Consider the following 12,445-nt stretch of genomic DNA (forward strand, 5'->3'; position numbering starts at 1 on the left):
CAAACCAGGAGCCACCAGTTAGAACCCAGCTCAACTCATTTTTATTTTGCTTGGAACCCAGCCTTTAATGACTGAACCATCTCTCTAGCTTCCAGCACAGCTAATTGGAGCAGCAAATATAAGCGTACGCATTTGGTGTGTTTCCCAAGCTCAGTTCTTTGATAGTAAAGGAGTCTGTGTGGAAGGGACAACCCCCCGGGTCTAGTGCTGGCCTCAGAGACTCAGAACAATTGGATTGGATGCTGTGTCGTCTCCTGAACCTAGGGCCTTGGGAACCTAGGTTCCCTAAACCCCTGCACTGCTTGTTCACTGTGCACTGAGAGGTAGAGAGGCTAGGGAAGGCGGGATGACCCCAGCCCTGGGACCTGGGTACACTACTGTAAGGAGTTAGAGGCTGTTCCAAGGCAACACCCAGGGGCTAGCAGGTGAGGGGTTGTGAGGGCGCAGGGCGGCTGGGGTAATTCTTTATCCCCAGGGCATAGTAAGGTGGTTGGTTGATAAACATGACTGGGAGACTGGCCTTAAATTTATGTAAAATTCTGAAAAGCAGGTGCCAAGGGTGTGTACTAATAGCCACAGGGTTTGTGCAGTGGCTTTCTGCTGGGGGCCGTTGGCATTTCTGCTCATGGAGACAAGCTGGGCTCTCCTCTCTGCTCTTGCTTTGCCACTCCCTTGCCGTGTGCTGTTGATGGCTTCTCTTGGGCTCTGCACCAACTGCCTCCCTCCCTCTCCTGCTCTCTCTTCCTTTCCGGTCTGCTTACTAAAACAGCATAGTCTCTTTTAAAAGACCACTTAGGCCCCTGGGATAGCTCAGTAGGTAACCAAGTCTGATGACCTGACTTTGATCCCTGAGTCTCAGACGTGGTGGAAGGAGCCAATTCTCCTAAGTTGTCCTCTGACCACCTTCACACAATAAATAGATACAATGTAATAAATCCTATTATTAATTAAATAGATACAAATATAAAAAAAAATCCTGCTGGGTGAGGGCACACCCTTTTAGTCTCAGTACTCAGGAGGCAGAGGCAGGCAGATCTCTGTGATTTTTGAGGCCAGCCTGGTCTATAGAGCAAGTTCCAGAACAGTCAAGGTTACACAGAGAAACCCTGTCTTGAAAAGCCTCCTCTGCCCCCCCCCCCAAAAAAAAAAGTGGTAAAAATCCTGACAGGATCATGTGATGTCTGTGTGGAGCCCCTGAAAGACTTGGTAAGATCCATTGTGTAGCCCTGGGTTCAGCCCTCTGCCCTCTTTTGTCAGCCGGGCCAGCCCTCGAGGATTACTTAGGTGTGCTGCCATTTTTCCAGCCCTGGACGGTCAGGAACTGAGGTGTCCTCAGGGAACCTAACACCCGCCCACATCCCTCTTTCTGTTCTTACCCTTTTCCTAGTGCTTGTCACAGGTTGTTATTCTAGATTCTTTAATAAGCAGCTGCTTTTCCCTCCTTCCCCGGAGGGTAGAGACTGTGTTGATGCTTCTCTTCCTATGTGCCTAGGATCCAGCAGCCTCTGCTGAGGGCCTCTCGCGGCTGATGAGGGACTGGCTGAGAGAACACACCACCAGCAAGCATGGGAAAGCCGAGCATGAGGAATGCTCTCTAACACTTGGGCTTATTGAAGAGCCTGAATAATATCAGGGCAGAGAACAGGAGATGGAGAGGCAGGGAGAGTCAGAAGTAATCCATGTGGAGAGCTTCAGGGTAGGTTTAGAGGAAGCTCTATCTGTTCCTCTGTCGCAGACTTGAGAGACATCGGTCAGCCGCATTACAAGGAATGGATTTGAGGTGGACCCTTGTCCGAGCAGGTGTCCGGTTCCTAGCCTCAGGCGGCGTCTCTCCCTGTTCAGTGTGCCTGCAGTCAGCCTCTCGGTGTGTGACTCGCCTGCGTGACCTGTGGTCAGGATGCAGGATCCCCGCCACAGAGAGGCTTGGCCGCTCATGTTTATCTCTCTCCTCCTCCTCCTCTCTTGCGTTGCTGGAGGGGGATAACCTGTTTAAGATATACCTGCTTGTAGCCACTGGAACTGCTAAAACATTGTGCCAGGTGGGCACTGAAGAGGGCTCCAGGGCGTTATAGGAGGGTTGCATGCTGGGGCAGGAGGCTTTCTGAGAGAAGAGAGTAGGTGTAGCTGAATATTGACCTGGCGTGCATCTTGGCAGACTTGCATTCTTCCTCAGACCCTCTTCCAGGTGAACTGGGGAGTGCCTAGTAGCCAGTGCCCACGGACCCACTGCCACGTACCAGGGAGACAGAGGAAACTTTGATCTTTCCCAGACTTTGAAGGTTTGAGTAGGAGATTGAAGTGGGCGGGGTGAAGATGGTGGGTCAATGCCATCTACAGCGTTATGATCTAAGAGAGGAAGTTGGCATGACTTATCACTGATGGTTTCTAGATGATACCTGTATGGAAGAGAGGGGCTCTCTAGATCAGGGCCTCAGGTACCAGACAAGAGCTGGTCCCCTTGTGTCGGGGTTGGGAGAGTAACTGAGTGTTTAATTCGCTTTGTCAACTTGACGTGAGCTAGAAATATCTGGGAAGAGAATGTCAGGTCGAGAATTGTCTAGATGAGACTGTTCTGTGGCATGTCTGTGGGGAGCTGCAGCTGTCCTGGTTGTTAACTGACATAGGAAGGGCCCAGCCCACGGTGGGCAGCTGTACTACCCAGGCAGGTGATCTTGCGCTGTTTGAGAGCCAGTTGAGTATATGGCTGCCTGCTGGCCAGCAAGCAGCATCCTGCATGGTTCCTGCTCCCCTGTGGCTGGGCATTGAATTCTGTAGTTAGAGGTAATGCTGTGTGGAACAGGAAGCAGACCTGATATCAGGTTCTTTTTTTTTTTTTTGGTTTTTTTTTGAGACAGGGTTTCTCTGTAATAGCCCTGGCTGTCCTGGAACTCACTTTGAAGACCAGGCTGGCCTCGAACTCAGAAATCCGCCTGCCTCTGCCTCCCGAGTGCTGGGATTAAAGGCATGCGCCACCACGCCCGGCTTCAGGTTCTTGCCTTGACTGCTCAGTGATGGATTGTGATGTGAAATTGCAAGCCAAGTTCTCTTCCCATGTTGCTTTGGTCAGGGTATTTTATCAAGGCAATAGAAATGAAACCAGAACAAGGGGCTTGACCCAGGGCTTGTGGATGCTAAGCAGTGGTACCTCTGAGCTCTATCTCCTGGCCCAAGAGGATAGGTGGTATCACAAAGACCACAACCTGTGTTTTCTAGGAGACTTGCAAGTCTGGTTAAGATGGCCTCCAGTTGTAGATTTTAAGGACACAGAAGAGTATTGGGGAAAAGTATAGACACAGACAAAAAGGGGGCCTGTGGGACTTGGTGTGTGTCCTGACATGGCAGTGGTGACCAGGAAGGAACTTTTTTTTTTTTTAAGATTTATTTATTTATTATATGTAAGTACACTGTAGCTGTCTTCAGACACTCCAGAAGAGGGCGCCAGATCTCATTACGGATGGTTGTTAGCCACCATGTGGTTGCTGGGGTTTGAACTCTGGACCTTTGGAAGAGCAGTCGGGTGCTCTTACCCACTGAGCCATCTCACCAGCCCCAGGAAGGAACTTTTAAGTGGAAGATGGCACCAAGAGAACGGCTCAAGTGTCTACAGACTTATGTCTGAGGTTGAGCAGCTCCTGGAGCAAGGATGCTATGCACTGGAAACCCTTCAGCACAAAGGACAGGGATTGGGAGGTAGCACTGGAGGCAGAGCCAAGAAGGAGGGGTCGCATGGCCCTCAAGGAAAACCCGCTTTGCGGGGATTCAGGGGATTCACTCTGTAGGGTCTGATGATGGAAACAGATAGAAAACACTTGAATGCAATGGAAAGCGCAGAAGAGCAGGTGATATCCTAGTGAGACTCCGTCTGCCTGACCTAAGCAGCAACAGGCAGATTTTAAAACAGGCCCTCTGTTTAATAAGCATGCTGATATTTGTGTAAGGTAGATGTGTGGGAACTCCTGTGGAGAGCAGGAAGGGAAGGAAGGAGGGAGGAGGGAATGACAGAGAAAGAGAGTGACGCTGTGCTTAATGGCACCAAATAGAAAAAGCCGGAAATGTATGTGCTCCTGCATTCGTGTTGCACTTAATGGTACTAAGTAGGAAAAAGCCACTTGACAATGGCTGAGGTAAAAGACATCCAGAGGGTCAGCTGAGGTGTCCCAGGAGTGAACAATGTTCATGCCGGCCAGCTACACCCCCAAAGTCATCAGCTGAGTGTTTCCTTGTCCCAGTTATTGTTTCCTTAGAATAAAAGTGGCGGAGGCTTCTGGAGCCAGGAGCCTCTGTGGTGTCCCCAGTGTCCAGATGCTTGCTTGAGGTGACTTCTTGGCTATCATTCCACAACAGTGACTCCCTTAGGGGGAGGGAGCTACTAGGCATTGAATGCAGGGCCTGGTACATATGAGCACTGTACCACTGTGCGCCTCAGAGCACCCAGCGGCCCATTCCTCTGCATCCATTGGCATGCACCAGGCAGACACGGGAGCCGTTGGTCAGGACCCACCCATCATGGTCATTTTGACTCGTCCTCTGGGCTTCCATCTGCCTCATGCTGTCCAGAGCTCAGAAACTCCAGCAGCTGCAGTGTGAACCTGGAGGTGCTGTCCTCAGGGGGAGTTGAGTTGCTGCTCCAGTGCGGGTCAGAGGTGACACTGAGGTGGAAAACAAGTCAGGGCAGTGGAGAGCCCAGGGGAGAGGAGTTGCTTTGGTTTAATTTCCCAGGGTAGGCCGAAGCCTGCAGGGATGGGGTGGTGGTATTCGGTCCTGACGGGAAGGTTAATGGTAAAGCAGGAACATCACTTTTTTTTTTTAAAGACTAAAACTCCCAGCAGAAATGACTATTGATCATGCTCTGAGCCAGAGACCAAACTCATTTGATCAGCTTGGCTTTTGTCTCAAGGCTTGACTGATGGAGAGCGCGTTCCTAGGAGACTTAATAGCCTGAAGTGAATTTTATTTCAGGAGATCTGATTTGTGGTCCCAAAAATCTCAGAGAGGAAAAAGACATCACACAGCTCCTGTGTTAGGCAGCAGAGGTGTTTTGGCAGCAAGCATTGTAAGTACAGTGCTGAGAATTTTCTGGGGTGATGACTAAGAAGCCCCTCCAAAGGACTGCCGGAGGGAGTTTATGATGCTGGGATGTTACTCTTTTTTTTTTTTTTTAAGAGTTATTTATTTATTATATGTAAGTACACTGTAGCAGTCTTCAAACACACCAGAAGAGGGCATCCGATTTCATTACAGATGGTGTGAGCCACCATGTGGTTGCTGGGATTTGAACTCAGGACCTCTGGAAGAGCAGTCAGTGCTTTTAACTGCTAAGTCATCTCTCCAGCTCCCCCACCCTTTTTAAAAAGATTTATTTATTATTATACATAAGTGCACTGTAGCTGACTTCAGACACACCAGAACAAGATGTCAGATCTCATTACGGGTGGTTGTGAGCCACCATGTGGTTGCTGAGATTTGAACTCAGGACCTTCGGAAGAGCAGTCAGTGGTCTTACCTGCTGAGCCATCGACAGCCCAAGTGTTACCCGTTTTGTTTGTTTGTTTGTTTTGTCTTTTTAAGTTTTTCAAGACAGGGTTTCTCTGTGTAGCCCTGGCTGTCCTGGAACTCACTTTGTAGACCAGGCTGGCCTTGAACTCAGAAATCTGCCTACCTCTGCCTCCGAAGTGCTGGGTTTAAAGGCGGCTGCCACAACTGCCCGGCCCAAGTGTTACTCTTGAAAACACATTTCTGAACTTTTTCTTTTTCTATCTATGTCTTAGATGGAGTACTGGAGAAACTGCAGTTTTAACTATTTCTGAACCTAGCTGATAAGCACATGGTATCTGCAGTTGACATTGGCTGCAGCTTCCGCTTCTGGGCTTGCAGCCTCTCACCATGGGCTTCCTCCCACGGTGCTATAGTGTGGTGCTCCAGCCTGGCACTCCACTGATGAGTGAACACAGCAGGCACCGTGCGGATCGGGTAGCACTGGGTGAGATGGTGTTTTTGTGGCAAGCTAAGGAGAGACCATGTGTCTTTAGTGTCATGTTCCAGCTTTAGGAGCTCATTATACGAGTGCTTAAGTTGGTATTTAAAGAAGGAACCAGAAGGTTCCATTTCTTGCAGCCAGGTAACAGGTGCCCGAGGCCAGGCCTTTACTCTTGTCTTTCAGGGTAGTGTCAGTGCCTCTTCCAAAGAGGGACAGAAGCATCATTACAGACTTGCAAGGAACCAGAAACTGGCTCTAGACTTGATGGTTTATGACTGTAATCTCGGCATTAGAGAGACTGAGTCAGGGGGTTGCTGTGGGCTTGAGGCCAGTCACCAGTCTAGGCTACATAGTGAATCCCTGTATTCCAAAAAATAAAAAAGGAAGAAGGAAGGAAGGAAAGAAAAGGAACATTATTTAATATGTAGCTACTGGTGTGACTTCAGGCGGATTCTTTGAGCTTGTTAAAGGGCTTAGAACAGATTATCCTGGCCTTGAGTTAGGTGGGCCATTTATCCAGCAGTCCCAGGAGGACTGACAGAGTGACAGCTCACACAGACCGTGGCTATGCTGAGGGACTGCCTGGGCAGGGCCAGAATGTCATAGGAGTCGCCTTGGGCTTTCTCAGTGCAGTACCTTGATGGCCTGGCCTCCCCGGCAGCTCTAGCCTTCTAAGAACTTCTGCAGTCGTGGATCGTGGGAAGACCTTGAACTCAGGATTCCCCTGCCTCTGCCTTCCAGGGGCTGAGGTTTAGTTAAAGCCTTAGAAGAACCTGAGGGCAAGTCTTTCAGTACTGGGAGAGCACTGAGCCCGATAGGTTCTTAATTATAGCTTTAAGTCAGTATGGCAGTTTCCCTCCATTTTCTCTTTCTCTTCTTAAATTTAAGAAAATACTTCCATGTGTTTCAGATTTTCAATTTGTTTTTCAATATTTTTTTACTTTTATGTCTAGTAAGTAACGAGCTGTTTTCCTGTCTGACTTGGTAAAACAGTGGGGTGACCTCTTCTGGGGGGTGGGGGTGGGGGTGGGGGCTTCACCCAGCACCTTTGTGTCTTGGCCAAATTTCTAGGACTACAAAACCACTACCTGAAAGGACGCCATCAAAGTTTTACTTACCTATGTTAGTCAAAGTATATAATGACTTGAGAGGGAAGCGGGTTGAAGGCCAGCCTGGTCTACATGAGCCCAACTGGGCTACACAGTGAGACTCTGTCTCAAACAAATGAACAAACAACAGCAACAAAAAAACATGTAATAAATTCTTTACATCGAGTGGTTTTTTGGGGGGTTGGCTGGGATGGGCATATATAGCCCTGGCTGTCCTGGAATTCACTGTGTAGACTAGGCTGGCCTTTAACTGACAGATTCATCTGCCTCTGCCTCCCGAGTGCCAAGATTAAAGGCCTGCTGTACTAGCTAGGCACCTAGGTTTTGTTTTGTTTTGTTTTGTTTTGAGACAGGGTTTCTCTGTTTAACCCTGGCTGTCCTGGAACTCACTTTGTAGACCAGGCTGGCCTCGAACTCAGAAATCCACCTACCATGGGCTGGCGAGATGGCTCAGTGGTTTTAAGAGCGCTGACTGCTTTTCCAAAGGTTCTGAGTTCAAATCCCAGAAACCACATGGTGGTTCACAACCATCCTTAATGAGATCTGACTCTCTCTTCTGGGGTGTCTGAAGACAGTGACAGTGTACTTACATATAATAAATAAATAAATCTAAAAAAAGAAAAAAAGAAAAGAAAAAAAAAAAAAAAGAAATCCACCTGCCTCTGCCTCCCAAGTGCTGGGATTAAAGGCCTGCGCCACCACCACCCGGCACACCTAGGTATTTTTAACCTCAAAGGAGGAGAAGGGAAGTCTGGAGTAGATTATTGTGTGTGCACACACACATTTGGGGAGTGCCTTTAATATTTAAGTTTTCATATGGCTCTCACTTGAGCAACACCAGCTATGAGATCTCATGTTCTCAGCTCTAAAGTGAGACTGGAGTAACCAGCTCCCAGCAGGGGACACTAGGGACACCTGTCCCAAGCTTCATCCCAGGAAGGCCTCTCACACCAGAATGTCTCTTTCCTGGCTGCGCCCCAGCTCCTCAGGATTACAGGTATTTTCCCCCTCCGGTTTCCTTAGTCTCTTTCCTTTTGACAAGTGCCTGGTTGTCCCTCTCACAAAGCTTCTCTCCATGTTTCTCGGGGTCCTCTCTCATTCTTTCTCCTCTTCCTCTATCTTTCTTCTTCTTTCTAAACCACACTGTGCACTTGCTTTTCTGGTAGGGGTAGTCATTCTTGCCTGAGTCAGGAAGGCCCTGGAAGCCTGATGCTTCCTCCCAGTGGTGTGCCTCTGGCCAGTGGCTCCTGCTCCTCCTTGGGGCCTCACTCAGCTCGTCCTTTCCTGCTCCCAGTCTTGCTGCCCGCCGTGGCAGCCCCCAGCTGGCCTAGGACTCCTCCTTGTACAGCTGTGCAGTCTGATGGTGAGCTCTGCTCCTGAACGTGTGCTCTCACCTTACTCTCCGCCCTTCCGGTGTTGCCAGAGGCAGTGAGACAGTAAAGACAGAAACTGTTGCTGTCAGAAAGACCATTCTTCTAGGGGCATCACGATATGTGCTAACCCTGAGAGGAGATGACAGTGTTGCAGCAAACCCCTGTCATCCAAACTCCCCTCCTTCATCCCCAGATCATCTGCTTTTGCCACTTACATTTTCCCCCCAGTGCCCTGAAGGGGTGAAACCTGGCTCTTAAAGGGAGAAAATGTTCTTTTCTTACTTCTGAGGGGTCCTTAGCCTTGTGGAGGTACATGCCTGCACACAAAGGTGGGCATCATATCTGGGAGGCATCAGTTAAGAAACTGGATCTCTTTATTGATGGAGCCGTCTCATGCGCTGGTAATGCAAGCTGTGGGTAATTACAGAAAACCTACCGTGAGATTCATCCATAATTAATGAAGAGTCAGGGCTGTGGATTTTAAATACAGAGGAGTCAGGGCTTGGGCCTTAATTGTGCAGGTGTGGATGACTTCCTGCTGCACTCTAAGCCTTCAGCAGGCTTTCCTTGGTTTGATGCCTTCCCTCTCATCCAGTCGGCTTACATTCCTACAATACAAACTTAGTGTAATGAGAGACTGCCAGAATATGCAGGTCAGATGTTTAGGCTGTGTCCTGTGACCACACCATAGTGAATGACCCAGTGCTCTCTGTCTGTGTTATTTTTGTTTTTCCCTCTTTCCCTCTTCTTTAAAAGGTTTATTGTATGTATGAATGTTTTGCCTGAATGTACAAATATGTACTGCATTCCTGTCTAGCCCACAAAGACCAGAAGTGGGGGGCTGGTTCCCCTAGAACGAAAGTTATGGACAGTTGTAAACCTCCATGTGGGTGCTGGGAATTGAACCTGGGTCCTCTGCAGGAACAGTGATCACTTCTAACAGCTGAGCCATCTCTTCAGCCCGCCCCTGACCCCCTCCGTTGTCTCAGCAAGTTACTTCCAGTGTAGAACTCCTGGTACCAAGCCATTGTTCCGTTTCAGCCTTCTGAGCTGCTGTGACCATAGGCACATGCCATCCTGCCCTGGGGATTTGCAAGAAAACAGGAACAGGTGGAAAACAAAAACTTGGCAAATAAAACCAACGAGACCAATACCTCTGCTTTTTGTGACTCTGTTGAAGGCAGGCAGGTCATCCATCACTTCGGGGTGTGTGTGTGTGTGTATGGTGTGAGCATGTGCTGATTTTCAGATCTTACGTGTGCTGTAGTAGATACTGAGGGTAAACTGAGACTAAACTATTTACTTGGTGACTTAGACTTTATAGGCACACTGTTCTATGCCTATACTAGGAAAGGTGTCTGCACTGTATGTGCTTTTGTGACTTGAAAGGGAGCTAACTATTCACCTCCATAGATCCCAGTTAGGATAATGAGTTTGAGATAGCTCAAAATCATTCATTTTCTAGGCTTTTAAGGGAATTGTCAAATTATAGCAAATAGAGTTAGAAATTATTTTGCAATTTTCTCAGCAGATTGTAATTTCTCCTTTTGTACATCTAGTCATCTTGGAAATAATAGCATAAAGGAATCTTTTTCTAAAATGTACTATTTTCCAAATTGAATGGTACCTTTTGGGTTGGAAAAGGGACAGAAGGTCGTCTGCTGGAGAATGGCGTCGCAAGCACTCTGTTTTCTGCTCCCACTTGTCCTACCTTTAGCCACTGTGGGAAGAAGTCCCCAAAGTGCTGAAAAGATTGTCAGACTTGTAGCGACAGTGAGATCTTTAGAGCCACTGGGCATTTTCTTCTGAGGTTTGTAGAAAATGGGGGTGATAATAGTAGGCCCTAGCTAGGGCTGGGGGATTAGAGAAGCCGTGTAATTTGTACGATAATTACCTTTTCTTCTTCTTCTGAGGCAGGAGCTTGCTTGAAGCTGGCCTTAAACTTGCAGTGATCCTCTTGCCTCTACCTCCTGAGTGCTGGGATGCTTAAATTGTCACGTGTGAAAAAGCAGAGAATAGAAACTTGTCAAGACAAAAATAAATAAAAAGTAAAACTAAACCTGGAAAGGAAGATACACACGTGCTTCGCCAAGGATAAATGCTAAGACAGAGGTTCTCAACCTGTGGGGCTCGACCCCTTAGGGTTGTGTCGAGTGATCGTTTCACCGGGGCCACATATCAGCTGTCCTGCGTATCATATTTATATTATGATTCATAACAACAGCAAAATTACAGTTATGAAGTAAGCAGTGAAACTGATTTTATGTTGGGGGTCACCACAACATGAGGACCAAATGAAACCAGATGTGACCCAGCATTAGGAAGGGTCAGAACCACAGAGACTCCAGCCTGGTGTGCTGAGGGTCCTGAGGACACCGAGGCAAAGGGTACCTTTCCACACAGAGCTGCTGAGTGGCGAGAAAGCCGGCCTGGGAGGGGAGCGTCCGTGGAGATGGGCCTTGCATCTTGAGTGATGTGCTGCAGTATTGAAGACTCAACATTAATTCAACCTTTCATGTGAAGCTGGATAAAATAATGTATCTCAGAGGCAGGGAAGAAGCTCTTCATAAAACCTACCGAAGCCTGCAGAAGACAGCGTCACCTGCTTATGAGTGCAAAGCAAACCCAAGACCAGAAACCCCAGTGAAGACCTTGCCCACATGCCGGCCGTCTTAGCTTCAGGGGCTGAAGCTGAAAGGTCCCTATGTTGGGCACCCCAAAACATCCCAAAACATGAGAGCCCTGCACCCACAAAAAGATGGTATATGAGCTGCTGGCCTGGCTTCTTAGTGGGTTTCTTGAGAAAAGTTTTGGATTCCAAACAAACTTGGCAGGAATTTACTCACTGGAGGCAGCTCTGAGAACACTGGGTTTCCTGAGATAACCCAGTTTAAGATTCTCATGCTATGCTAGTCTTGATGACAAAATACTCAGGGGAGAAAGTTCAAGGGGAAAACCGGTTAATTTTGCTCACAGTTTCGGAGTTTAATTCCAAGGCTGGCCAGTTCCTTGCTTTGGGCCTAAGGCAGAGCTGCAGCAGCAGAACCAAGAGGCTGCTCACTTGATGCAGGCAGAGGATGGGGGTGATGGGGGATGGCGGGGTTGGCGAGGTGCTGGGTGTGTGATATGGGATGGGGGGCAGCGTTAGGGTGTGGTTTTGGGGGAGAGTGTGTATGCTCCTGTCCAGGCCAAAGCATTCCCACAGTGATGCATTTCCTCTGGGTAGTCTCTACTGCTTTTGCCTTTTTTTTTTTTTTTAAAAGATTTATTTATTTATTATATGTAAGTACACTGTACCTGTCTTCAGACACTCCAGAAGAGGGCATCAGATTTTGTTACAGATGGTTATGAGCCACCATGTGGTTGCTGGGATTTGAACTCGGGACCTATGGAAAAGCAGTCGGTGCTCTTAACCACTGAGCCATCTCACCAGCCCGCTTTTGCCTTTTTGTTTGTTTTGTTTGTATTTAAAACTTATTTTTTATGTGTATGGGTGTTTTGTCTGCATGTATGTCTGTGCATCACACGTGTGTCTGGTGCCTACAGAGGCCTTGGAAGATGTCAGATCCCACCTAGAACTGGAGTTGCAGCCACTTATGAGCCACCATATTGGTGCTGGGAATGAAACTTAGGTCCTCTGGAAGAATAGCCAGTGTGTTTAGCCACTGAACCATCCATCCCATCAGCCTTTTTAAGCAACCAGGTCTCAATTTGTATCCTAGGCTGACTTAGAACTCACTATGTAGCCCAGGCTAGCCACAAAAAGAAAAATCACTGTTCTTCTGTCATAGCCTCCCACTACTTGGATTATAGATATTCACCTTCACTCCTGGCATGACGAACTATGAATCCATCAAGGGATTAATTACTTTGTTGACATTAGCGACCTCGTGACCTAGGTGCCTCTCCAGGCCACACCCCTTTGGGGGACTGATTCATAGTCAAGCCAGAGCAGGTACACTTTAAAGAGTATGGACAAAGTTGGC

At 48.1% G+C, this 12,445-nt stretch overlaps 1 protein-coding gene across 5 annotated transcripts in view; it reads left to right on the forward strand.

Moving 5' to 3' along the window:
• Tex2 (testis expressed 2) overlaps positions 1-12,445 on the forward strand; it is a 109,578-nt gene that overhangs the window by 9,965 nt on the left and 87,168 nt on the right. The window lies entirely within an intron of this gene.

This window comes from Mus caroli, unplaced genomic scaffold, assembly GCF_978045245.1.
Source record: "Mus caroli unplaced genomic scaffold, Mus_caroli_1 scaffold_13, whole genome shotgun sequence".
NCBI lineage: Eukaryota > Metazoa > Chordata > Mammalia > Rodentia > Muridae > Mus > Mus caroli.